We start from the raw sequence: 24,771 nt of genomic DNA, 5'->3' as shown, positions 1-24,771 counted from the left end.
TCGTAAGCATAAATCCAAGTCTCATCTCCCGTAATGATGCATTTGAGCTTGTCTTGATAGTCTGAAAGCATTGTTTCACACACATCAACGCGACGACTTTTTTCCAAGAAATTGAGAGTTTTCGGTAACAAACGAGATTTGACTTTTCGTAGGCCCAAATGGTCTTTCAAAATGGTTTTCACAGATTCTCCTGATATTCCGATCATATCAGTAAGGTCTTTAACAGTCAACCGACGATTTTTGAGCACTAACTCTTTCACTTTATTGACGTGTTGGTCATCTGTTGACGTCGATGGTCGTCCGGAGCGCTCCAAGTCATCAACACGTTCTCGACCCTCTTTGAAGTCTTTGTACCACTTATAAACATTTTTCTGTGACATGGTCGAATCACCAAATGCCTTCTGCAACATGTTAAACGTTTCCGCAGCCGAAATTTCATTCCGCAAACAAAATTTGATGGCACTTCTCTGCTCAATCAAATCAGACATTGTAAAAATCGAAGAATGCACTCTTGGTCGTTTGGTAAACACAAGCGTAAATATATTACTGATAATGACATTCACATGAAAGTTGGACCAGATGTTATTAACAGTGCTGCCAACTCATGAAAAAAAAATTACTAGAGCGAAATTTTAATCCCGCGAAGTTTGACAAATAAATTCATCTTACTTTTTGCCCTTAGTAGTACATTCTGACGAGAAATTCCGGGAACTATTCATTTAAAAAGTGCGCGCATTTAAAAAGCATGTGGCGAGTGTGCTTTATCACGGTCTAAAAACAGTGGTCTGCTAGTGGTATAAGCTTTTGCAGAGGGCCGAGAAATCGTGGAAGATTTGCCCCGATCTGGTCGCCCACCAACGTCTTCAACGGATGAAAACGTCGCAAAGTCAAGAAAATGGTGCTGGAAGACCATCATTTAAGTTTGAGGGAGGTAGCTCGTGACCTTAGCGTGTCTCACGAATCAGTTCGCAATATTTTACACCATCAATTGGGCATGAGGCACGTGGCTGCTCGACTCGTTCCAAGAGAGTTGAATTTCTTTAAAAAAAATTCATCGGAAGAAGGTGGCTGAAGACATGCTTGAGCAAGTGAATTCGGACCCAACGTTTATCCAACGCATCATAACAGGTGATGAAACGTGGGTGATATGAGTTTGACATGCAAACCAGTCAACACGCAACCAGGCGGCTGAATGGCGGTATCCACATGAGCAGAAACCCCAAAAACCACGTAAAAGTAGGTCTAAAGTGAATGTCATGCTACTCCTTTGCTTTGATATGTTGTTGTGCACTCGGAATTCATTCCAAATGGTTCTACGGTAAGTAAAGAATATTATTTGGAAGTAATGTGACGTTTGAGAGAGAAGGTGCGTAGGAAATGGCCCAAATTGTGGAAAGAAAACTCATGGATCTTGTACCATGATAACGCACCGTCTCAAAAGGCTCATATTGCGAACACTTTTTTGATCAAAAATTCGACAACTCTCATCGCACAACCACCGTATTCACTGGATTTAGCCCCCTGTGACTTTTTCCTTTTCCAAAAAGTTAAATTGCCACATTGCGGACGCCGCTTTGAGTCGATAGAGGCCATTAAGGAGAACTCGCTGAAGGAGCTGATGAAGATCTCTTCGAACGCCTTTAAACGGTGCTTTGATGACTGGACTAATCGTTGGCATTTGGCGTTGATGTATTACTTCAAATTGAGCTTTTTTTGAAGGCGAAAAAATAAATTTTGACAGTTAAACAATTATTTCGCGTTTTATTGAACAATTTTCGGTACTTTTTTGACAGAATGCATGTATGTATGTTTGTATGTATGCTTGTATGCATATTTATATATATCAAACTATATTCACACCCATCTAAATCACATAAACAATTGTATTTAGCATTAAAAAATATACTTTTATTATTGCGCATTTTCGTACCAACTAAAACAAAAATAATTGATTTTTTTAATAAACACTTCCGTAAGCATTGACCAAAATAAAACATCGCATCATCCATTCACTTTATTTATCCATGATAAACTCATAATATTTTCTTTCCAGCAGAATAGCACAAACTATGGCTTTTAGCGTCACTCAAAATGCTTCAAAACTCAGCAACAAAAAAAAAAAAAGTATCTGCCCACGTAACCGAGTCTACAGCGGCAATCGAGCGAGCTGCCGCCCAAACTCACCGCCAAATACCACATGGCTGATGTCAATTTTAAAATAATCAAAAAATTGTTGATATCAAAATTTGGATGTTTCATCTCACCGGAAAGGCGTAAATGGTGCATAGTTTATGTGCGCACAGCTGGTGATATGCAAGTATTTAATTTATGGGTCTATTTTTGAGATGTTAACATTTGTATGTGTATGAATATACCCAAATCGCCTATATTTGGCAATATGATATCACTTTTGTATGACGCAATCTGAAAATTTTCGACACCTCAAACGGACGAGAGGTTTCACCTCTGGTGTTAATTTGATCTTATAGGGGTTTAAGTCAATCAGCCCTATCACCGCATCGAACGTAGGAAAGTTATGAATACCAGTGACCGCTATGAATAGGAAAGCGTTAGCATCAGTGGATTCATGGGGATTGGAAAACATTGTTACCAAATTGTTTTGAAATCAGCAGCCACAAAAAAAAAATATTCAAAAAAGTGCTTTTAAACTTTGGATAATTTATCAGGGACTCAACGGTCAAGCATTATTTTTTAATTTTGTTTTTATTTGATATATAAAAAGAGTTAAACGTTGACATATATTTTTTGAGTCTTTCTCCCCGGTGCCGATACGCAATTTGGTCTCTTCGTAAGATACTAAATGTAATTTTTAAGGAACAACTACAAGGTTTCATCAGAACATACTTAAAAAATTAATAAGCAAAAATTGGAAAAAAATTAAAAAAAAAAATATTTAATCAAAAAATTATTTCTTTTTCTTTACATTTTCTATCGAAAGACATAAGAAAAATCCTCCAGAAAATTATTTGAATGAAAATTCAACGAAAAATTCTTAAGGAAAGCATTAAGGGGGGACCCTCATTTAGACGGTCGAAAAATGCATCATTTTTGGGAATTTTTTTCTCAGGTAAAATAACTTCAAACGTTTTGTAATTCATAAAGTACTTTAATAAATGTCTTGACTGTCTACAAAAATTTTCGGAGAAGAAAAAAAACATTTTAAGTATGGAAATATACACCTCGTCCATGGCACCTCATTCTATCTGTGTACATTCTAGCGCTCTGAATTTTTTTCTGAAATAAAAAAACCAAATTTTTTTTAAAACTTTAGGATAATACCTTCGATGTGACATTTTGATTTAAAAAAAAAATGTCGAAATTGATATTTTTTACCCAGTTTTATGTTAAAAGTGATTTTTCATGCATAAAAATTGACTTTAAAATTACAAAAAAATATGAAAATCTTTTTTTTTAAAAAAACACTTAATGTCACATTGAAAACAATTTAATTATCTTTAAAATGAGCTATTGTAAAGCCTGATTGGTTCAATACAGCGTTCTCAATTGTGTACACAAAATCGAAAAATGATGTTTCGAGAAAAACGCGTTTAAAGTTTTGGATACAGGCGATCAGGCCACCCGTCGCGTCCTGTTAAAAATTTTGTCACTCCTTCAAAAATACAGATATCGACTTGAAATTTTGAAAGCATATTCTTAAATAGTTGTAGAATAGATTAAAATTATATCCAAAAAATCGATTTTTTTGACCCGATAAATGAGGGTCCCCCCTTAAGTTTGAGTTTCACGTGAAATGGTTGCCAGAATCCATACAAATTGCATTGCCATGAAATATGCGTGAAATTTCGTATGTATCTCAAGTTAAAGTAGTACTCAGTGCACGCCGTGGCAACATGATGCCAGCAACATTTTTTCACACAATTTGAAATGCAAGTGTCATTTAGAATTGAGCGAAAACTGATAGTTCGTTTGCGAGTGAAGTGCCTGAATTCCAATACTCCTAAGCCATGGAATTTTTAAGCGAAACGTCTTCGCAAAATTTTTAAATAAATCTTCTTTATATTTTTTTGTGTCAACATTTATGTGTGCAAAATTGTCACTTTTCTTACCAAAATTCGCCAATTGATTCTGGGGCGTTGCGCATAAATTTCACGTTTCTCATCATTTGACAATCAATGTTGCTAGGAACATTTCACGGCGATCCCAAAGATTGTTGCTAGCAAAATTTCACGGCTGTAAATTTAATACTAACCTTTACACAAAAAATAAATGTTATTTCTCAACAACCAGCTAATATTTCGTCACTCTTTTTGCAAATTAGGGACTTTACTGTATGTATAGCAGAGCATTTTCACTAAATTTCAGCAAAATCGAAGCGATCAAGTTTTTAGGCGGGTATACTTGACGGCAGGCGCTAATAACCTACCCTGTCAGAAATCAAAATAGATTAACGAAACCAACGCAAGACCGAGTCTTGTCGAGGCCCTATGCTCCCAAGAGGAGTGAACAAGGAAAAAAAAACTTTACATAAAATATATTATAATAGTTAATAAAAAGTGACAAATATTTATAATCATTGATTTATCGATAGTTCATCAACTACCTGTATACATATATGGCGCGTTTTCGACCGGAGGCACCGGTTGACCTGAAGTGATCCGATGACCGCGCGCTCTCCGCCCTCTATTTCGAAAACGGTTCACCGTATAAACATTTTTTTTTCAACAACATTAGTAGAAAATTTTGTATTCTACAATATTGATAATAAATACAAATAGCAAAAAACCCATGGGATATGAGATATTTACAAAATAAGCGCAAAAACCCGATTTTTGTGACCTCTGACCTTGAAATTTAATAGTTGCGTACACCCTACCATATGCAGGTTGACTGGACTAACTAGCCTTTAGCAGAAATAAAATATTCGACAACATTTACGCTGATATCAACAAGCCGCCGCATCATTTGCGCAATCGCTATTGTTGCTATTGATTTCGTGCCCACACACGAGTACATATTACACATACACTTATGTGTCGCAAAGAACTAGTACGGAAATTGCGCTCTAAAACGACTTCAGTAATTTAGCACGCGGCAGGGGGCATGCAAATTCAACAAAAAAGATAAAGCCTTGTCCTATTTTCGTAATTTTATATCAACAAATCACGACAATAAGCAAATAAGTTGAAATTTAAATAGAAACAAGATCAACGCCTGTTGTGAAAGGCAATTCAGTTGAATGGCGATTGCGCATGAAGATCGAAATTTGTTGTTGCACATGAAACTATCACATTTCGAATAAAGATTAGCGACCGGAAGGGTAAGATAGTTAACAAAAAACCAAAAAAAAAAGACAATTGTTTTTGTTTTAAGTAATACGAAAAAAAAAAAACGAGTATGACGAGTTCGATAATCTGTGTGGCGATGAAATGAATGAAATGTGCCAAAAATAGAGATTTCCTGTTGTTTTTAATTTATACTATTTTTTCTATATTTTTTTCATAACTGCTTATTGTTGTTATCGGCCATAGTTGTACGATGCAAGGCGCATCGCTGTAAGCATCACTTTTGTTTCACACTTCAAACTGGTTTGCCGCTTAATCATTGATTAGCACTTCAATTGACGCGCTCGTGCGTGTTTCATATTTTTTATTCCACTTTTTTAATTTCGGTTTTTTGTTTTTGATTTCTTATTTTTAGCTGTGCCCACTTTTAACATCAGACGATTAATTAATCAAATTAATTAAAATAGATAAGCAGCAGGAGAAAAGATTAGAAAGAAAGGGTATTTTTTAGACGTAGAAAACTTTCAATGGCGCATATCTTTCAAGCCAGCCCAGGCCCAAGTGGACGTACATATGTATGTGTGTTTATGCCATCAATGTTGAGTATAATCTCGCAATGTACCAAAGCAAAGATTTTATGGAATATTTTCTTTCGAAATTCACACTTTGCGCCAAAAATTTAATATCACTTCGCGCTCATTATTTATAGTATACTATATATATAAGTGCATAGCTGCTATTACCACGGTTGCGACGGAACATCTTGGGACGAGGAAATCTGAAAAGAGTTCAGACAGGTTTGATGAGGAGTACAAGTAAGCAAATGCAGCTAAAATTCATGGCAGAGAAAGGCTACTCAAACGGTTTACTAGAGGTAATTTGGAAGCCTGTTCTGAAGAAAGAAAGAGGGCCACTAAACTCTGTCGTAAAAAGAAAAGAGATTCGCTTAAAGATTCACAAAACAGTTAAATGCCGAGCACAGCAAACACAACAGCAGAATTTTCTACAGGAAACTAAAGCAGCCAACACAAGTTTGGAAACTAACCAAGGGTAAATTTTTGTAGAAATAAAGTTGGTGAGTTGATTGCTGAGGAGAATCATATAATTGACCAATGGCGAGAATATTTTCATGAGCTGTTTACCCCTAATACAAAAGAGGAACATGCAGATATGAAAAATTAAGCTGGATATGATATCTATGAGCTAGGGTGAACGCTAAATGAACTTAAAAAAGATGAAAAACAACAAAGCATCTGGTGAAGATGGCATTACAGCTGAATTGTTTAAAGTTCTGAATGAAATTATTCGTGAGTTTGCTGGCGAATTGCTCCAGTCTAACCATCGCGTATGCTGCTATGTCAGTCATCCTCGCTCGAAATCGAAGGTGCATAGATGAACTTTTCTCTAACATTGAAACAAAAGCAAAGGCTGTCGGGCTTCATACCAACGTCGATAAGACCAAACAAATGCGGTGTTGATAGGCGGGAGCCTGAAAATATAACTCTTGGACAGCACGTTTTTGAATAAGTAGAGAGTTTCAAGTACCTGGGGTTACTACTAAAAAAGAACAATAGTGTTCAGGACCGCATCCTAGTTTGACTTGTTGCAGCAAACAGAGCTTTCTAGCCAACCTGAAATCCTTCTTAAATTACAACTGGCGCTGGTCACCAAATGTAAAGGAAGACCTAGAAAACGCTAGTTCGGCGACATCATCGCAGATATCAAGAAACTGGCAATACCTAACTAAAGGTCTGCTGCCTGGAGTTGTGTAACTCGGGGAAGGTTAGTTGATACAGCTAAAGCTCATCCCGAGCTGTAACGCTGCCTGAAGCTGATGATATGTAATTAGCGTTTACAGAGTTTTTGTGATGTGCGTCCCTAGATTTACGCCGCCTCCGAACGGCACACAATGGAGATTTTTCGACAAATTTTGTTCATAAATCCTGGAGAAGACAAATATTGACCGATTTTAATAATTTTTTTTTAAATGTTCGTAAATGATTTTGGAAGAGATTGCCTTGCCATTGGATAACGAATTCGCACCAAGTAACTTAAAAAACGTATATACAAATGTTTTGAAATTTTTCCGGTGAATATTCTAGGTTTGTCCTTGAAAAAAAAAATAGATTTTTAACTTTTTAGGTAGTTGGGGGTTGATTGCACCTCTTAAGAGGGGCTGGAAATTTGCGTACTTGCCGGAATGTATTACTTTTGAACAACAATAAAAAAATGTCCAACCGAATTTGAATACATAAAAGTTTTTCTGAATTTTTCCATAAAAAAACTTCAAAACAGACTCTTAAACTGTTTTGCTATAATAGAAAAAAATTGGAATTTGAGCATAGACAATCTCTTCCAAAATCATTTGCGAGCATTTCAATTGTTAAAATTGGTCAAAAATTGGATCCTGTAGCTATTTTTCAACAAAATTTCTCAAAAAATCCCCACTGTACGGTAGCTGGTTTTTTAATGGCAAATTGAATTATTCAAAAGCTAAATTGGATGATTAATTTTACGGCTCCTTGTATTTTTACATACATATTTGGCGCAACAAAATAAAATCACCTTCTCATTATAAGTGCACAGAAAAATATTCGTACGTGGTGCGATTTTGATGACAGCCAGTGTAAATATTGATACATGACGTATTTCATAGGGCGTATCAGAATATTTAGGCCTGTCGGAGTAGGCAATTGTATTTTTAATTGTTTATTAATTGACCTTTATTCTCATTATCCTCTACGTGCAATTGCACTTGAAAATCGGCTGATCAATGGGTGCATCTGCACTTATATTTTAATTTGATAAGAATTTCATCATAGTTTCAAATAGCAGAGCGTGAACTTAATACGAACTTGGTCATAATCTGATGAAAATATATAATATATATATACTATATATATACATCTGATAGTATACATATATAAGCAGTTGTTGTATTATGCATTCGCATGGAGGTATGGATTAGCATTACTCGGCGCGTTGCAATTGGCGCCCTAAGTTTAAAATAAAATGAATTTTTACTTTTTACTGATAATATAAAAGAAAGTTTCCGTAATTAAAATATTAAACTCAGCTGACAGTTGTTTTATTGGGCATTTCATCATACTAATGACGAAATAATGATTGTGAATAAATTATGAGTCTTTGATTTGTTTGTTGAAGAAATACTTTTAATGAGTATGTAACTTACAGATTACACTTATGGATTACGGGAGTCCAGATGCTAGGAGTATTTCGATACAGTTCCAGATTTTGATATTGGTATTTCTGGTATTTTCAAACAAGGTTTCCCTTACACTCTCTTCTAAGAGAAAATTTAAAATTTTTGCAAATGCGTAGCACGTCTATCATATTTGGCATCTGCGAACCATGCAGCCGCATTAAAACTGCGGTCGCAGCAATGGTATGTCCGGAGTTTCAAAAACTCCCCATCGTTTGGAACTCTGGAACCGCTTTCGCATTACTTCAGAGTGGCGTTCCATCTTCTTTGTTACAAAGGTCTATATCTATGTGCTTGCGTCCAGCTCCCGCTTTTTTCCGGCGAATTCTTTCCGCGAAACAACTGATGATCTCCTACGTTTCCTCGCTACTTAGCATCTTGTCGATTACATTTTCTGTGGTTAAGTGACCGACTGCATTCTCCAGCGTGTTCGACGTTCTTGTTCCCAACACATGCATTGGAAGAATGTGTGTTCAGCGTCATCTTCGGCAGTAACCGCGTATATGCATGTGGGATGTCCGCATTTCCCTATTTTTGGGGTTGCATAAAAATTGACTTCACCGAAGTTCCTGCTGTTTCAAGGGACGGCGTCTTTTATTAGCGTAGCCATCTGCTTTCTTCGATTCCTACTTTCTTTAAAGCTTACAACTTTTTCCTCTTAAAAGCTAGTAAGCCGATCGGTATTGAATAGCTGGATCTGATACTGTGCAATAGGCGGACACAACTCTCTGGACTGCCGTTCGTTGTACCGATGCTAAGAGCTTGCATCGATGTTTTACTTTTAGCGCATTTGCCCACAGTTCAGCTCCGTATAAGAGAACGGAGAGCGTGGTAGCCATCAATATTTCCCGATTCTTTTGTCTACTGAGTAGGGATGTCATCTTTCTCTGCTGCGTTCTTTATTTGGGCCCAGAAGGTTAGTCTTGAGTTCAGTCTTATGTCTTTTTTGTGGTTATTTGAGCAACTTTGCTTGCTAACTTCTAACACGATTTGCTCCTAGGTTAGAAGTGTTAGCTACGTTTTTTCAGTAGTTAATTTGAGACCACGCGAATCTAGCCAAGTTTGTGCCCGTATCATAATTTGGATACATTTTTACGAGCTTCTTCAACGTTTTGTGCTGTGATGACTGCTGTGATATCGACTGCGTATCCCATTAGAAAGGTACTATAGGGCATTTATATATTGAATATCTCGTCGTAACTAATGTTCCACAAGTCGGGACTGAAAATTGATCCTTGCGCCGCTCCGGATGTGTGTGTTATTAGCACGACCTACTGCTTTTTCCAGATTTCTGGAAAATTTCCCTCTCTCAGACAGGCGTTATACATGTCGACAGACTCGATGATCCAAGAGAAAGATCAATTATTTTTATTACAAAATCGTGTAACAAATGGATTTCGGGAATTTTTGTTTTTGAAATTTTACAAATTCGAGTTCACATTAAATGAAATCCAATATTTGTGGATGTAGCACAAAAAGCAAGACAAGCACAAGAAGTTCAAATGCTTTATCAGAGAGGTATTATTCTAAAGCCTTATACTTATCATAAGTTTCCCTTCTAAATAAATCAAAAACTGCCTATCTATAGTATAAGGAAATTGCATTTTAGCTATTATTTATTTACCTTTATTGATTTTATTGATCATGCAATCACATTAAAATAAATTTTAAAATGATTTACTCCAGAGATTTAGCACGAAAACATTGTTCACACGGACCCAGAGTAGAAAGATTAAATTCATGTTATTTTGAGCTGTACAATAAGAAAAAAATTTGCTTAGACAAAAAATTATTTGGCTCCGTTTAACGCTTGGTATAATAAAAAATATAAATACTGATAATAAACCAAAAATTAGACGCTTACGAAGCATTTTTTGTGCACTGGCATAATTCATTCAAAGCAAAAAAATATAAAGGAAACTAGCCGAAACTACTTATAAGGAGTTTGATTTATTTAAAGCATCAATCCTGAAGTACTTAATAAAGTCACTGGATTTGTCAATGTTAAAGATCAAACTGATTACATGAATCGACATATGACTACACCCTCTATCCCAAAAACAACCCAACTTTTTATGAATAAGCGCAATTTTTTGGATAATTTTGAATTTGTAGTCTTACGTGCATCAGTATTTCCATATTTATACTACATACATGCATTATATATGTACTGTATACATACAGTCATGTGAAAAATAATAGGGACACGACCTTTGAAAAATTTCAAAACATAACTCTGCTTCAACTTTCCTAATTTGTACGAGGTTATTTGTGTGATTGCTTGCTGGGATGCCGTTGAAGTAAAATACCGTTATCAAAGCAAAAACTTTTTGCGTCGTTTCATAATTTTAGAACATTTTGTGAAGTGAGTTCAATTTAGTGTGTGAGAAATAATAGGGCCACGAAAATTAAATTAATATTTATTCAAAAATACCGAGGATTTTAAAGAACTACAAAGAATAAAAGTATTATATAAAAGATAGAGTGTGTGCATAAATTAAAGAGATAAGCAAATAATACAATTTATGCAACCATAATGGCCAGAGGAAAACATTGCAGCGTCCAGCTTCGAGAGCAGATAAAAGTATTGCGAAAAAAGGAATTTTCATATAGACAGATAGCCGAAATATTGAACTGCTCTAAGAGAATGGTAGAAAATGCCGGAAAATACACGCCACATAAGGAAACACGTGGGCGAAAAATAAAAATATCCCCAAGTCTTGAAAACAATATAGTGAGATTTGTTAAAAAGAACCCCTAGGCAACTTCAACTAATATTAAAAGTGAATTTTCCTTAAATGGCGACACATCTACTATTCGCAAAAGACTAATTAACACGAATCTACAGTCAAAAAGACCACGTAAAGTACCTCTTCTGTCGAAAAACAATATTACTAAAAGGTTATTTTTTGCGAACAAGCATATCAACTGGTCAGTGCAGAAATGGCGGAATATCCTGTGGTCGGATGAGTCTAAATTTAATATGTTTTATCCTGACTGTGGTTCCCAACACGTTCGCAGGCCAGTGAACACCGCTTTCAAACCGCAATATACAATTAAAACCATTAAACATGGTGGAGGCTCAATTATGATATGGGGATGTTTCTCCTACCAAGGTCTTGGTCCGGTATACCGAATCGAGGAGAAAATGACAGCTGCGACTTATTGTACTATTTTAAATGAGGTAATGCAGCCTTATACTGAGGATAATATGTCACTTCGATGGGTGTTTCAGCAAGACAACGATCCGAAGCACACATCGAAGCTGGCCAAGAAATGGTTCACCAATAACAAAATAAACATACTGGATTGGCCTTCTCAATCACCGGATCTAAATCCCATTGAGAACTTGTGGCAACATGTAAAGGTAGCTTTGAGAGGGAAAAAGCGACCAACAAATGCCAACTCTGTGCAACAAAATATTAAAAAGCGAAAATAATTTAATTTATAAATAATTTATAAATGTCGAACTTTTGTAGCTGTCCCTATTTTTTTTTTACAGCGTGAAATAACTTCAGCTTTTAAAATTTTGTTTATTTTTATTGTTTGCAAAGAATTTGAGTATTTTATTTTATTATTTTTAAACTATATTATTGGCCTATTTAAAAATAAAACACTAACCTGAAATAACTGAAAATAATGGTTTTATTTGTATTCGTATGAAATATTTCTGTGTGTCCCTATTATTTTTCACATGAGTGTGCATGTGAACATAAATAACATTTGAATGCAAATGTATTGAGTAATTTTTGCTAGTATTTTTGTTTAAAAAATGATCTGCCATTCACTTTTTTCTGACACCTGCTAAATCGCTTACCTAAACGCACCAAAGGCTTCAAAAAGCCAAACATTTTCTTTATACCCTATGGTCTGAAAATACCGGGAACGTCTAATTTAAACGAACCGTGCACGTGGGAATCGGTCCATGTTTTTTTTCTTATGTTGATAGGACGGTAAGCCACTTTTTAGCGCCATCGGATCATTAGTGTCGTCTGCCTGGCCGGCCGGAAATGTGGGCAAACAATTATTGGATTTTGCATGATGATAACGCGCCATCGCACCGTGCCCAAAATGTGCTGGATTATTTGGCCAAACATCAAGTAAATACCATCGTGCAAGCAACGCATTCACCTGATAGGGTATGTAGAAAGATCATAGGGTATGTAGAAAAATTCTCAACATTATACTCAAAAAACAAAAAAAAAATATAAAATCCCCACGCCTGCAAATGCATAGTCTATTAACCGAAAATTGAATGGCCTATAAAACTGCATACCCAGAAATTTTCTAAAGCTTCAGATTATTATTACATATTATTATGAGGGCACTTAACACTGCGATTTGAGAGATCTACAAGCCCTTCAAAACGCCAAGACAGAAGATTGCATTGACGGTTTGGCCCATTGGCACGAACTCCTTATGGACAATTCCCTTGGAATAGTAAAAACAAATGAGCAGTGACTTGAGACAAAAGTCTTCTCCAAACGTGGTTTTTTGGGTGTTGGTTCGTCTGGAGCCTTCCATTCGGCACTTTGACACTTAGTTTCTGGTTCATGTTGGAAACACCATGTTTCATCACCAGTTGCAATGTTGCAAAGGAAGTTCTCGTCTTTTCTCGCCTCTTTATTGAGGTCTTTCGAATGTTAAAATCTGAGCAATTTTTGGTTCTCAGTTACCTTGTGCGGAATGAAACGTGCACAGACCTTTCTTCAGCCCAAATGATCAGTTAAAATACGATAAATCGATTATGGAGATCTTCAACTCCGATTCCATGAATTTCAATGATGATTTTGGTTAATTTTGGATAAATTTACGAACAATTTCAATGAAGTGTTCGGTGATTACTGATTTGGGCGGCCCTTGTTTTCATTGTCATTTATGTCCTCATAACCATCTCTGAAACATGTAAACCACTCATGAACTCTGACACGAGATAGACAATCATCGCCATAAACTTTTTTGATCAATTCAAATGTTTCAGGAAACGTTTTACCGATTTTAAAATGAAAGTTGATATTAGTTCTTTGTTTGAAACTCATTTTTGTGCCGATGACACCAACATACTGACACTTTAGATGCAATAACTAGCTTCCACTGGAAGTCAGCTAGGGATGTAACTTCCAACACATTAACTCATCATGTAAATTTTAGTATTTTACTTATTTTATTGAGTTTTATTTCTCGTAAAATATGTTTACCCAGGTGTTTGTGCCGAAATTTGTTAAATTTTTAGAATTTTCTGCAAAGTTTGGAACTGTAAGTTATAATATTGTCCAAATAGTGGAAGTTCCTAACGGGTATATTAAGAAGGAATCTTTTTAAGATATCAGTGCAATAAAATTTACTTGGTCGCACATTCAATGCAAAGTAAAACGACAAGAATGGTTTTTCTACTGTGTAGCGATGGCATAGGGAATCGTATAAAGGTGAATATCCCTCGCCCGTAATTATTACTTTTATTGAGGAATAAAACTCTCTAGCGGGCAATGAATGTCACACTTTATAAATCTGTCTTCTCGCCCGTTACATCGCAGAATCTTGGACGATGATAACATCCCTTGATGCGGTTCGTAATGTATTCGGCTGAAATATTTACTGGGAGATAAAATCCAATCCACAATAGGCAGCTTGGTTGGTTACTGCACCAATCATCGAAGAAAGATTTATCACCTTTGGAAATATAGATTGAAATTCTCAACTAAAATTCAATTAAAATATCAAAATTCGTATTTCCTATTACGAAATAGAAAAGGCAGTACTATTCTAACAATAAAGATGCTATGTTTAATAATTTGTATCATTATTTCTTCGAATTTATGTCTAAAAATTAAGAATTGAGTCCAGTGTGCAATGTTTAAAATTTCAGTCATTAAGAAAAAATAGACGCCAGTTTGTTTGTTTACTATACTACGTAAAATATATGCTTTTCAGGTGCTAAGAACCCCACACAAAGGTAAAACGGAAGGCACAAATATGCTTTGAAGAGTTCACTGATTGAAATGTTAACATTTGCAGTAAATATATGAGCGCAAATGCCAATTACTCCAGACACGAACGCAAAGAATAAAATAAACACAGAAGGAAATAAATAAAATAAACAAAATCCGTTTGTTAGATTAACCGGTTGCGAAGTTAATGTTGCAAACAAATAAATAAAGGAGCATCTAAGTTCGATTTGATACAAAGTTGTTATACCCGGCAGATGTTTTCAGTGAAATCTGAAATCGATTGCAGAGTAAAACACATTGATTTTTTAATTTTATTTATTTTACGAATATTGAAATTATATCATAAGTATGGGGTTGGGGAATAAGTTCATAGTGTTTTTTTATTTTCCTACTGCTTGGCCAAGGGTAAGTATTCATTCGATAGAACTCTTTCTGGTCTACAAAACAATGTTAATTGTATTTTTGAGTTATTTAATTTTTTATTAGTTTCGAGGCTTAGAAATGGAATACCCAAGACGCAAAAGTCAATATTTTCGACACCTGCTCTTCTTTGCTTTTCATCGAGATCACAAAGCTGCCGAAGCAGCCCGGCCATTTGTGACGTGTACGAGGAAGGTGTCATGGGCAAGTCTACAGCACAGAAATGCTTTATATATATATATATATATAATTGGCGCGTACACCCTTTTTGGGTGTTTGGCTGAGCTCCTCCTCCTGTTTGTGGTGTGCGTCTTGATGTTGTTCCACAAATGGAGGGACCTACAGTTTCAAGCCGACTCCGAACGGCAGATATTTTTATGAGGAGCTTTTTCATGGCAGGAATACACTCGGAGGTTTGCCATTGCCTGCCAAGGGGTGACCGCTATTAAAAAAAACTTTTTCTTAATTGTGGTGTTTCACCGAGATTCGAACCGACGTTCTCTCTGTGAATTCCGAATGGTAGTTGTTTGGTCACATTATATGCGCCCTTTTTGACCGCATCCTTTGATCCGCCCCTGCACATGATTGGTCATATTATGAGCGCCCTTTTGACCGCAGCACTTGATCCGCCCCTGCATTGCATTCCCGCAACCTTGAACATCAGGTGATTAAAGGGGACCAAATTAGAATTAGAACCTTTAGAATTAAGTATGTGTGTATGTATATAAGCAAGCCTATATGCAAAATAAAACAGTACACTTTTGGAGTTCATTGAATTTAAACCGTTTTTCTCAGCATTGCCGCCGGACAAACAAACGAGTTTGTCTGTACAGTAGTCACGCACCAACCCATTCGGCTACGGCGGCAGCAATGGAAATGCTTTGCTTTGTTCAAAAATGGCGACTTTGTCGTCGATGACACGTCCCGCAGTGGAAGACCTTCAACTGAAAAACGACTCAAACCACTCAAATCTCAAACCTTGAAGGAGAACGGTCGCTAGCCAGTCGTGAATTGGCGGAAGAAATGAACTGCCATCATCTGCATTCAATGGGATTTACCGAAAAATTGAAAGCCTGGAAGCCTCACGAGCTCAACGAAAAGAAAAACAAAGAAAGGCGCCTTCAAATTGCTTCTCAGCATCTCGACCGCCATCGAGCAATACGTGGTCATAAACAGCGCTTTTTGTACCAATTGCTCATGGGAGATAAGAAATGGCGTCTATACATCAATATGAAGCAAAGAAAGGAATGCGTGCCTTCAGGAGATACGCCAAAGTCGAGAGTCAAGCCGGATCTTCATCCAAAGAAGATCATGGTATGTGTTTGGGGGGACTGGAAGGGCATAGTGCACTCAACAAAGAGCTCTACATTGCCCATGTACACCGAGTGAATAAGCTACTCGACTGAAAAGACCTGATTGACATGGTCAAACCATATTCCTTCATGACAACGCCAGGCCCCATGTTGCACAAGTCGTTAAAGCCGCACTCCAAGAGCTCGAACGGGAGATCCTTCAGCATTCGCCGTATTTTCCGCACCTTGCACCGACCAATTACCATCTTTTCCGCTCGGTAACAAAGAGGTCTTTAAAACCTGGCTCAACAACTTCTTTGACACCTGACCAGGCAATTTTTGGTGGAACGGCATCAAAAAATTGGTCGAGAGACGCGAATAGAGCAGAACACCTGCTAATATGTAATTGATTAATTTAATGATATAATTATTGTTTTTTGCTTAAATAAAATTCTTCGGTAAAAACGCTACAAACTTGCTCCCCTACTTAATATTTTGAAATAAATTTATTGAATTTTTTTTTTTCTATTTGAAGTAGAGGTTCTTTCAAAAGTGAAGTGTAGATGTCAGTAGTGATTAATTTTTAGGTGGCATATTTTTTTATGTTTCAAGTAAAATTATTGAAACTTATTATGAAAATGGTCATCTTTTATCTCAAAATTCGTAATTTTTTTGGTTGAAATAACCGTCCGAACGTATCGAGAATTCAGGTTGGTAAACAAATTTCAAGAAACTGGTTCTGTCGAGGATAGAAAAAGAACTGACAGACTAAAAACTGGACGCTCTGTTGAGAATATTGCTGTTGTAGCGCAAAGTGTTGCTGGACAACCTTCAATATCGGTATCCGATTTCCTACATCTCGACGTTCTCAACAATTAGGCATTTATGAGTCGACTGTTTGCATTTTAACTGTAGACGTGCTCATGGTAGACATTTAAAAGGTGCCATTTTTCACATATAATTGTTAAGAGCCGTTTTTTGAATAGAAATAGTGAAAGGTGAAAGAATCTAAATTTTTACATTTTTTATTTCAAAACGACATTGTCTTTTAAAGACTCTTTAAAGGGTTTTCCAATAACAGGTGTTATGTTGAATAGCCCGCTATTCCGGTAGATGCCACTTTTGAAGCTGTGATTTTTTGATATTTGACAAATAGAAACTACGCCATTAATAAAAATGGAACGATACACGCCTAAACAACGCATTGAAATTATTAAAATTCCCTATAAAAAAGGTGAAAATTTGGCAGAGACGGTTCGTAAAACTCGAACATGTTTGGGTCATGGTGAAGCACCTTGTCGGACCGCAATACAGAAATTGGTGAAAAAATTCGAGCTGTTTTGACAAGTAGTGATGTGAAGAATAAAACCCGTGCACGTCGCTCAAGAACAGTTGAAAATATTGCTGTTGTAGCCGAAAGTGTTGAAGAAAACTCAGGTTTGTCCATTCCCCGTCGTGATTACGTCATTACACTGTATTTTGCATAACGATTTGGGTCTTAAGGCTTATAAAGTCTAGAACTCAAGCCGGGCGATCATCAACAACGTCGTGTCTTTGCTGATTGGGTCGTTGAAATGCATGAAAATGATCCGGAATTCCATCGAAAAATCGTCTTGAGTGACGACACCCATTCCAACCTCGGTGTCTTCGGCAACAAGCAAAATTGTGGGATCTGGGGCTCAGAAAATCCAATAGTTATTGTTGAAAAGCCTCTCAATCCTCAACGTGTGGCTGTTTGGTGCGGTTTATGGTCCGGTGCAGTCATTGGACCTTACTATTTCGAAAATGAAGCTGGAGCAACAGTTAGGGTGAATGGATTGCGCTATTGAGAGATGATTAACGATTTTTTATGGCCGGAATTGGATGGTATTGATTTGGACAACGATTATTTTCAACAAGACGGCGATACGTGCCACACAAGCAACGAAACCATTGATCTTCTACAGGAATAACACCTCTCATTGGAAAAAGAAAAACATTATACTTTCTGCTGATCTTGATATGGAAATTACGCCCTCATTTAGTAAAATGTCTTTGTAACAAAACTTTATTGATGCACTGTACGTCTAAGTCGAGTTAGATTGAGGTGTATAACAGTAGGCATACGAATGGAGCTCAAATGCCCTAGCGCACTATTAAGCATGGGTATCAAACCAAACAAATAACAAATGAAAAACGCATACCATTACGAGTATTAAAGGCAAACTCGCGTCTAGATAAATATTGATGGTTTAGGTAAATTCATTTTAGCAATTTCGTCGAGACAGTTTTTCAAACAATGAGTAATATTTATTAATGTGGCTTAAATTTGAGATAAAAGGTGATTCATATTACGTTTCACATTATCATGTCTGACCCCATTGTGCTGGAAGTACGTAAGTGCTATGATTAATTTAATCAGGCACATCTCTTGAATAAAAATGTTCAAGCATGCATATGAAAGCATATTCCTTTATAGCCGATTACTTCATCATTTCGATAAATAGTGATTACGTTAACTTTTCATTCATGCCAAAGAAAGCGAACTTACTGCACTTTCTTGCTTTTCCTTTGCTTATTTGTTCAATTGCATCATTAATTGTGTAAAACGGCAAAATTTGAATGTACAGGTATTCCAGATCCACGTAACTCTCTGTATATTCGTACAACAGAAACGTAGCGTGCCTTTTATCACCCGCACTTACATAAGCGCCATAAATCGCATATGAAACAACGCAACCAATTTAACACGTCAATCACGCAGGCAGTCAGCCGGTCCGTAGGTAGGTTGGCTGTTGATTGTTGGACTGCAGATCAATTGAACGCTCGTAATTGTCAACCGTCACAATCGGCACATTTCGACACACGGCATACGTTCACACGTACATAACATACATATGTATGGATGTGTGCAGAGGTATGCTGCTTGAATTTACCGCCGTTATGACGTTTCATATCGGAATTGTAAATTCTGCAGTAAAATTGAAAGTGTTTGCAAACAACAAATGCGCTCGAATATGTACAGAAACTTAGTTGTGCCGCTATGCTCGAACATTGGCGGTTCTATTGTTTGGCTATGTTAGTCATACGTGGATTGAATAGGGGGTATCGAGAACCGAGAACCCCACAGTGCCATATTGGCATATGATTTATGTATTTTAGGTATATTTTATTCAAAAAGTACTAAACATTTTTCAATGAAACGAAAATGCTTCACACCTACCCAAAAAAAAAAAACAAAAAGAAATCTTTAGAGCTTGAAATCTGACTACATGCAAGGAGGCGCAAAATTAATCATCCTATTGGAAGATTTATAATTTTGCAAATAGCGCCGTACGTCAATCATATTTGACATTTGTGAACTAAATAGCTGGCATTTGTCAACAAACAGACAAGCAATGGAGCGCGTAAATGCCAAAATAAAGACTTCCTTCAATCAAAATCATGTTTTTTATTTACTAAAAAAGTTATTCAAAGCAAAATCGGATGATTCATTTTGCGCCACCTTGTATATTGTACATTTTACTTGTCGCTGCAATCGAATCTAAGGTCGGTTTAATCGGTCGGCACATCAGAGTTTGGCCACCAGCTCAAAAAACACTCCAAAATCGACTAAAACCGATAAAGCCAAATGATCTCAAACCTAAAGCCCGGTAACCCAACGACTTCTAAACTAAATTTATCACCTTTAACTACAAACTTATAAGCCTATAACCTTATGACTCCATAATTTATAACCCCAGAATCAATCCCTCACCTCGAAACTATCCGTGGCGATATACTCGTATTATTGTTTTTCTTTTCATGTCGAATAATTATTTTAATTCGTGAAGCACTTTGTCGGAAATTGGTGAAAAAGTTCGAGCTGTTGGGACAAGTAGTGATGTGAAGAATAAAACCCGTGCACGTCGCTCAAGAACAGCCGAAAATATTGCTGTTATAGCTAAAAGTGTTGAAGAGAACCCAGGTTTGCCCATTCCTCGGCGTTCTTTGGAATTAGGCATTCCACAATCGTCATTACACCGTAACCAAAACGTATTTCATTGCTTTTTCCATCGTGAAGAAATTTTTTATGGTCATCACATTCAGCTCCTGCTACGAGCTCTCCTTCACTTCATTTGCCTTAAAACATGTTCCGGTAAGTGAAGGCTTAAGCTTTGGGAACAGAAAAAAGGCACGTAGGGTATACAAGGAGCTTGCTGAACTATATTAAAGACCATATTTTTATTCAAATAGTCGCGTACAAGATGAAATTTAAGAGCCAAAGTAGAGTATTGATGCAAAAATTAAGATGATGTTTCTCTACGATTTCTCAAATGCTTCAGTATGTTCAAAGAATTATTCGGTCAAATTCGAGGAGAGCCAAATAACGAAAAGAGTGCACCTTTAAAATCTTTTCACCATGAGTAATGCCTACATTAAATGTTTTGCATGCCTTTTGTTTTTTGATGTATAAAATACGTGAAAAGCTGCACACTCTTTCGCCATAAGAAAACTAAGAGAAATTTCTCGAACTTTATTTTTTTTTCTAGCTCATATTTATCATTGTTTTGTGATTTTTTTTTACTCATTGGATATGTAAATATGTTTGTTTTATTCATATTACGAATACCTTTAATTGACTCGGAGCGAACTAATGATTATCGCACATGAAGTTAGTGTGACGTTAGTACGCGCAAAATAGCGCCATTGGAGTGATGGTGTCATATTTGCTATATTCCATATCATTTGAAATGTGTCAACATGCTACGTCGCAACTATCTACTTCATAGTATAAACAAAATCAAGTCGCTAAGCAAACTTTGTCGAAGAAAATTTTGCTGTCAGAATTAAAACACACTGCAGTATATCAGATTGCACAAAACCAAAGCGAGGACAAAGTTCGCTTGACTAACAGTCAGTGAAAAATGTAAACAATTCACTTGCGAATTATAGAAATAACATTTAAAACTTTCTTCTCTTCTTAATTGGCGCGATAACCGCTTACGCGATTTTGGCCGAGTTTAAAAAATCGCCAGTCGTTTCTTTCTCGTGCTAACCGGCACCTGTAGGATATATTTACTAAGCGAAATGTTGCGACGAATATCAGCTCCGTTCGATGAAGTTCGCTTATAGATTTGATTTTTTTTATAGCATCACTTACATATGGGCCAGCAAACGATTAAAAGTGGCCAATATTCGAAATATTATCGGAATGGCTAGAAACTTGTGACTCTTGGCTTTTTAAGGCTGGGATTCACGAATCTGAAATTAGATTTGAAAGTTCAAAATACTGACTTGTGAGCCAAGGTTTTTAGGAGTCGCTGATTACAAATCTAAAACTAGATTTTAAAAACTAAAAATAGCAAATCCAACAAGACGGACTATATTTAGAAAACCAAGCGGATTATCTTGAAATTTGTGACCCTAGGTTTTTATGGCTCGCTGATTACGAATCTGAAATTAGATTTCAAATATTCAAAATAGCGCCTCCAATTCGGCCGACATAAAAAACACGCCTGTAGTTAGTCTATATAACATGTAATTACCGAAGCGTGTCACCAGGAGGTTACGGTAGACATTTATAATTCATTAATTTGTTTTGGCTCCGAACCGTACCTTATGTACCGGCGCACCTTTAGTAAAAAATAATTTGGGTTGGCTGGACCGTAGACACATAGCCAACGAGAGTTATAGCTTGTGGTACCAGTTGGACGAACGGAAATATAATCTTATCATATAAAGAGTGAGCGCGAGTTTTATCCGATCTAAAAATATTTACATCGGATCTAAATGAGGTGGGGAAGAATACGTGAAATCAGTTTGTATCCGTATTTGTATGCGTATCTACATTTGTGTGTTTCATATCCGCATTCTTTGAATTCACATGAAATTCCATAATTTGCTGAAATATTGTTTCAACAAGTTCTTCGTGGGTACTTCAACCACTTTTTCAGAAGCTACCAGCAATCAAGGTCCGCATTTACTTTTTGCAATCGCAGCGTCTTTGTATGCAGGACATATGTACATACAGAGTGCACGGTGGCAGAATTCAGCTTTGCATATAAAGCTGCTCGCTCCCTCACTGATAGGTGTATAAGTGGGAGGGGACCGCGTTGGCGGTTTCCCAATTTCATTTCTAATTCATCTTTTTCATCTTGATGTGCTCCTTCCATTTAAGTTTCGCGTCCAGTGTCATACCGAGGTATTTTGCTGTATTTGAGTAGGGTACTTGTTTGCCGAATATGCTTATTGGGGGACATGTAATTTTTTTGGAAATAAATTTTAGAAAATAAAATCCGCATTTGTCTCCCTTTGAAATTATTGAAATAAAATTTTGTCATTTATTTATCTTTAGTTTTTAATTCCTAATTCTGCCGGCAGACACCCTGTTCTACAACTTCTAGTTTTATGTTCTCCTCGCATAATCAAGTACTACTGTTTTATAAATCCCAAAAACTTGGGCTTCATTCATAGAAAATGAAATAAGCCTTTTTCTTTACTAAACATAACTAATTTTCCATAGTATAATTTTGACTCGTGACGTAATGCTTGAGAAACTTGTTTAAGTTCACAAATATTTCCATTCCTATGCGCTGAAGTGTTGGCTGCTAAAACCATCAAATCGCTTTCTCCGCCAATTTGCTCACATAACTTCGAATATTCTCTTCCCTTTTTCTGAATACTCTTATCAGTGAAAGGACTATTTGCACGACCACCTTTAGGATTTGATGGCGTTTTTCTGCCCTCAGTAGTTATTTCGACTCTTCATCGAATTTATTCTGAAATCGACTGACTTTCCCCCACTTTCTGCTGATATTTTTGATTTTATCCTCAGAATTTTTAAGCAAAATTTTTTTATAGCTTTTAAAAATATTCCTATATATTTTTAGGAAATGAAAGAGTGCATTGCTTTGCTTTCGCTTTACGTTCTGCGTGCCATAATTGAAACAGGAACGCATTTTTTAACTGGTACATATCTACAAAAAAATAGGCTCAAGGAAATGAGACTATCACCAATTATTTTGCAGAGCCTTAAGGCATAGAGGGAAGTGAGATAGTGAAGGAAACAGCAAGAGAAGGCGTGAGACTTACAAGGGATCAAATATGTCAGGTACTTAAACCCCTGCGCCCAATCAAAAAGAATTAGAGGTTGAAATGTTGAGAAAGGCGAATGGCAGATGGCTTAGTTTAAGCTATGGCAAAGTTGTCAGGATCATGTGTAAACATGACAAGTATACAAAATCGGTTATATCGTTCGATAGAAGGAACTGAAAAAACTTTAGTTGGTGCATTAACAGGACACATCCTTGCATGCTTGCAATCTAAATCTAACTCTTAACGATACTTGCAGCAAATATAATGAACCGGGTACAAATGAAACCCTGGAGCATCTCCTATGCTGCTGTCCGGCTCTCTCGAAAATTAGACTATAGTATCTGGGTGCTCTCTGTTTTGAAGGACTAGAATGTAAAGGGTGGTTAAGTTTCAAGGGCCGGTGTTGATTTTGAATAAAATAAAACTTTTTCAGGAAATTATTGTCATTTCTCTTTATTATGATAATATTTGTATGGCTCAATTACGTATAGAACAAAATATCGGCCAAATGGCTGCCGCGGCCTAGGCGGCACACCTCCATCCGATGGTCCAATTCGCGCCATAAAAATTTCGTTATCATCTTACGATAGCGAACACTATTCACAGTAACTGCCTAACCAGCCTCATTTTGGAAAAAAATACGCCCCAATGATGTCGCCGGCCCATAAACCGCACCAAACAGTCACTCTTTGTGGGTGCATTGGTTTTTTGGCAATCACTCTTGGATTATCATTCGCCCAAATGCGGTAATTCTGCTTATTGCCGAATCTACTGAGGTGAAAATGTGCCTCATCACTGAAGATGATTTTCTTCGAAAATTGATCATTCACTTTTGCCATTCTGACCATTGACGACGCTTGAAATGGTCAAGAGGCTTTAGTTCTTGAGTCAATTGCACCTTGTAAGCATGTAAATGCAAGCCTTTATGCATAATGTTCATCAACGATTGTTGGGCACGCCGACGAGTTGAGGTGGACGGCTCTTCAACCACACTATCGCGAACAGCAGCAATATTTTCTGCAGGACGAGCTGTACGAGCATGCACTGGTGTTTTCACATCTCCTACAGACCCGATTTGCTCAAACACTTTCGTACAATTTTTTCCATTGTACGCACATTTAGATGATTAAATTGACCGAAAAAATCAAGAAGTGTGCAATTTGCATTTTGATTTGAACGCCCGTTTTCATAATACGCCTGAAGAACTTTAACGCGTTGCTCGATTGTATATCTTTCCATGATTGAAATTGAGTTGGCCTGAAATTGAAAAATGTTAAATGAAATGCAAAAAAAAAACTTGACGTTTAGGTGTGATTCACATTCAACATCGGCCCTTGAAATTTAACCACCCTTTATTACTGAACTGGAGCTTGAGCGACTCCTAACATTCGTTAACAGTACGCGCTTCTTGAGCGATACATACCTGTAGGACCAAAATGGTCTTTGCGTGACCTCGGCCAGCTAGTATAACCTCACCATGTCAACACGTTCTGGAAATTATTTACTCACACAGAAATTTACGATAAGACCGATAAAACAATCGCTCTTGTATGAGATGAATTTTCGCA

The sequence above is a fragment of the Anastrepha obliqua genome, chromosome 5 (assembly GCF_027943255.1).
Source record: "Anastrepha obliqua isolate idAnaObli1 chromosome 5, idAnaObli1_1.0, whole genome shotgun sequence".
NCBI lineage: Eukaryota > Metazoa > Arthropoda > Insecta > Diptera > Tephritidae > Anastrepha > Anastrepha obliqua.
This window is presented reverse-complemented; position numbering follows the sequence as displayed.